A 4,975-nucleotide genomic window follows, 5' to 3' on the forward strand; every position below is an offset into this window, starting at 1 on the left:
ATATGAAGCATACAAAATCAAAACAATGTCACAAAGTAATACTGAATTGTAATAATTAACACTGAACTTTATACAAGCATTCTAAAGTGCTGTTTTTGCACGTGTTTGCATTACGATCCAATCTTTAATTATGCTGGTGCTTGCCTTTTACCCAGCACACTAGAAAATAGTACTGAACACAGATTACCATAAGGTAATCGAGGCTGGAAGCTGACAGTGCAATGGCTGCTCCTACACACACCCCCACGATACTCCTATCTTGCAGTAATTGACTAATTCACAGTGGCAATAAACTATTGTGTGATAAAAGGATGTGCAGCAGACGGCACTGCTTACAGAGAGGTTTATTTACAAAAAATACTTTCTCAGTATCTTCTGTTGTACTAAAGACACAGAAATAGGAAACAGAAAGTATTTTAGTGTACCATATTTAAGGAGAAATATTTCCAGACATACTTTTTGTAACTCGAATAATGCATAAACTGGTATAGATACATAACTGATTAGTATTAAAAAATATATCATTAATAATTTAAGTTCCAATTTGAAGACCATAAAAGTTACATCTTTTTAACAGTTATGTTAATTGATCCTTCACAAAAATCACAGTGAGCATTATAAAACACAATGTTTTTGCAGTGAGACTGAATTTTCATGTCTTTATAATGAAAATTGTGCTTAGACTGCTTATGTTGAGCCAGCAAATAAAACACATCTGAGGTACAGAAAAGTATCTTAATAGACACCGTATGTGACAAGATTCTTTAGACAACTTCTGACTCAACAGAACACCACAAAATATCTCAAATGTCTTAGCTGGTTGTAAAAGACCAATCATAAGATTGGTCTCATCACCAGCACAGCCAGTTCCAAACCTGTATTCAGGACCTACACAATTAACCTCATTCTTGAAACCTCTATGCACAGCCGCTTAATTGTAAAGAAAGATACATCCTCAATACTTCTTTAAGAAAGCAGGTATGTCCTACTACTCATATATTTTGAAATACAACCCAGGGGTATGCTCGGTGGATTACAATGCCCAAGAGCTCTATGAGCGCCTTTCTATTTGACCACTAAAACAGAGGCTCTATATGGAAAGACTGCCTAGAACACACAAACCAGGTATGGGTATCTCATGTTCAAAGTGTGACAAGCCTTGATTAGTACAGACCAATTAAAATAAATAAATATCTCTGTCAGATACACTATCTTCCCACCTCTTGTTCTTGGCTTCATTTTGTGAACAACCTCCCTACTTTTCTGTTTTAGGTGATGAAGACTTTCCAGTAAGGAGGATAACACAGGGACAGGAGTAAAACAGGAGAACCCAAATTTCTACTCTCTGCTAGAGCCCTAAAGGCAGACCAGGTATTTCAACAGAAGGAAAAAAGTCTTGTAATAGTCCAGTCCATTTTGCTCCATATTATGAAAAATATAAAAAGCTCCTTGTTTACTTAGCAGAAAAGTCTCTAATATAGCTGGATATCATTGAGTGAGAAAAAAGAACACATATTTGAAATAATGAATTACTTAACAATCTGTACGATTTTTAGATGACTAATGTGATATCCACAAGTGAACAGACTATTTCCTTTTTTCTTCTCATTTTAAAGGTGAGCTTCTCTCCTAGACAAAACCAAAAGAAATTCCATCCTTACACAGCCTCCACAGCTGTACATAAGACCAAAATTCATCCATGGCTGCTTCCAATTCCCAAGTTCCACTCCATGAAGAAAGTAACTCTGCAAACTCTCCACAGAGCAAACTTTATTCATTGTCAGCTCTGTATACTCTCACATCAATACGGAAAAATTAGAAATTATGAAAATCCATTAAACAATTCAACTCTGTAGAAACTCTCCATAAGGTGCACATATTTTATTCCCTATTTAATGGAGGAGGTAGGGAAGTGTGTGCTACAGAACTGCTCCCCACCTGGGATTTGCATGACTACAGGGGCTCAGTTCCTCATTGAGACGTTAATACTTTGCACTAGGATTGATCTTCCCTCACTTTCCTCAAATGACAGACCATTCACTGAATACTATGAAGAAGTATCATACAAGCTCAGAAAGCAGGAAACCAGTGTGTGCTAAAAGCAATACACAGTTACAGTTACTTCCTCATTTATCTACAGAGCAGAAAATGTCACCTCCGGTATCTCTGATAAGGGTAATATTTTAAAAGGTATCCAGATCAATAGACCCAAGTTAGGAAAAGGTTCTGTATCCTCCTCTTCCTTCACTCAGCCTTCTTAATTTTTCACATGCCATGAATATCACATCACCTGGTGTGTGCAAGAGATTAGCTACAATTACTACCATTTGGAGTTCTCGTTTGCCATTTATAGCACCCATTTAAAAACCACTGCTGCTACCCACTTCTCTTCAGGAGCGAGAAAGACAGCCTCCACCTCACTTGTCACAGAGGGGAGGTCTGAATCAAACGAGGACATTTCTTTGAACTAGTCTGTGACAGGACAGTAAACAGCTCACTCTTCAATTTTACTCTACAGCTACACTGCTTCAATGAGTCTGGAACGAGAGCCAATCTCCAAAGAGCCATTTCCTTCCATGTTTTATTTCTCAAGGAGAAATACGTTTTTTTTTCTCACCATTCTGGATTTTACTTCCTCAACACAGTTAGGACAGCCTGTGTGAAACAGCTTCCCAGCCAAACTTAAATGCACGCTTTCTCTATCCCCATATTCATGGTGGCTTATTCCTAGGAATTTTAAACTGGATCTATCATTCTTTCCCTCTTATTTCATTAACTAAAACGAACCTTGCTAAGTGACTCTGGCTTGTTACCTTGGCAACCAGGCTCTTGCCATGCAACGTATTACTGAAAAACAACATCTAAAGAGCTGTTGCATCGTCCCAATTTAGATCCCCACGGAAATAGCCAGGCTGTGCACAGTATTCCAAGCAGGCATCTTTCCTGCAAGCTAAGACACATAAGCCTACCTGTTAACTTGTCAAAATGAAGACCAGGTCAAACCTGAAGAGCTCTCTGGAAATGTTATTTAAGGAGTCTTGCCTCTGTACTACAAGATAATACCAGCACAGCCCTACAAAACACCACACTGACTACTACTGGCAGAAGAATAACTTTATCATTTCCCTGAATAAGATTTATTTTTTAAACTGAAATCTATGCTACAAACTGTATTCTCTAAAATAAACATTTTGGTTAGCACTAGTCTCTGACTGAAATATTTTCCTACTTTTATAAAGAAAAAGTAACTCTGCTGCAGGAAGACATGGGCCTTTCTGCACCTTTACACAGTGGGCATGCCAAACAAGCCCGTAAAGGACCAATGCATTTTTCCTGTGCTAAACCCTGTATCAAACAATTGATACACATAGGACGCTTCTGCAATAGTTCAGTCACTGTATGCAGAAAGCCAAACTATTTTATCTTGAGATTGGAGCAACTTACAGTTTATAGTGCTAGAAGTGTACCTGAAAATGACCTACAGCTCACCAAATAATGTGAGCTAGGCACAGTTTAGAAATAAGTTTGTTTCTTTTCACTTTAACCAGTTCCACTGTAAGTGGAACAAGATAAAGGTGTGCTTTTTTAATTAGAGGGAGAGAAAACAAAGGCATTGCCTTGTTTACACTTCATTTCCCTTTGTTTGGGATAAAATACTGGAGAGAATGTTACTTTTTGAAGATTGTATTTACATCTGTGACAGTGTATAGACTAGGATTGCAAATATTTATAAAATACCTCCAAAATGTTGTTGTATTCTGAAACAGTACTGTCATGTTTCCGTAAGTCCTGATATTTAAATGTTTGCAGAAGAAATGTGGAATTCTTTTTCATTGCTGTCTGGCTTCTGAGCTTTTGGGAAGAACTTTAGTCATGGTTTTCAAGCTTTTTTCTACAACTGTAAGGACTAGGAACACTTAACTTAAAGCTTTTGTTTTAAACCCAAAATTTACACCTACGTAAATCCTCTAGTAGCCTGTATAGTAAAAACATCTCACAGCTTACTGTAGAGCCAATTATATTGTCTCTACACTTCTGCTCCTGCTGCAGGAGTGTAACTGTAAAATAGGCATCTGGAAACAAAATTGATAGGGTTTGAACTAGCAGGAAGGATGAAAACCTTGGTAACAAGAATGTTTGAAAATAGTTTTGTTTGACATGATTTGAATCATAGTGTGGCCTGAAAAAACCCACACTTAGCATCTTAACTTTGGCAAAAACAATCAACACGTTCATAAGGTGGAGAAAACAGGTTCTGAAGAAAACATGAGGGAGAATCCTGGGAAGAATGCTGATCTTTTGGTGCAAGATAAGGACAGGAGGACTCGAACAATACGTACTGTCATATTTTTCCTACTAGCCTTCATCCTCTGTTCCTAGTAATTTTTTAACTCTCAAAATCAGGCTCTAGCTTGGGGTAGAAACCTGAAGCCATCTGACCCGAAACGTGGCTGCCTCTAGAGCACTGCTCAAGGGACCTCTGTGCTGCCATGGAAACTGCTGCACCTCCTCAGGCAAAGGCATCTGGTGGCTTTCAGACTGTTGTGCCTGCTGCCTGATAGACCACCAAAACCACTGCTGACAGCAGCCCGCATCAGGTCAGGATCAAATGTCTGCACTTAATTGCATGTCTATGCTGTTATATACATGTAGATACCTGCAAAAGGAACAGGGAAGTAGCAGAGGGGGAACAAGGCAAAGCACAAGTGAGAGGAATTTTAACATATTTATTAGGATGACCACACCACAGTCCACCAAATCAAACCCAAGTGACAGGTTACTTCAGAGGATTAAAATAAAAAAAGAGAAAGCCAGGAGTAGTTTAAGGATGCAGGTCAGGAAGTGGGTGGCTAGAAATGAAGCAACCTGCTCTGGCATAGACACAGTGCCCCAGAATAGAGCTGGAGCCGTAGGTGTGAGGAAACTGCACTGCTGCTGCCTGGTCACTGGCTGCTCTGGGCATCCCAACAGCAGG

The sequence above is a fragment of the Mesitornis unicolor genome, unplaced genomic scaffold, assembly GCF_000695765.1.
Source record: "Mesitornis unicolor isolate BGI_N332 unplaced genomic scaffold, ASM69576v1 scaffold32500, whole genome shotgun sequence".
Taxonomy (NCBI): domain Eukaryota; kingdom Metazoa; phylum Chordata; class Aves; order Mesitornithiformes; family Mesitornithidae; genus Mesitornis; species Mesitornis unicolor.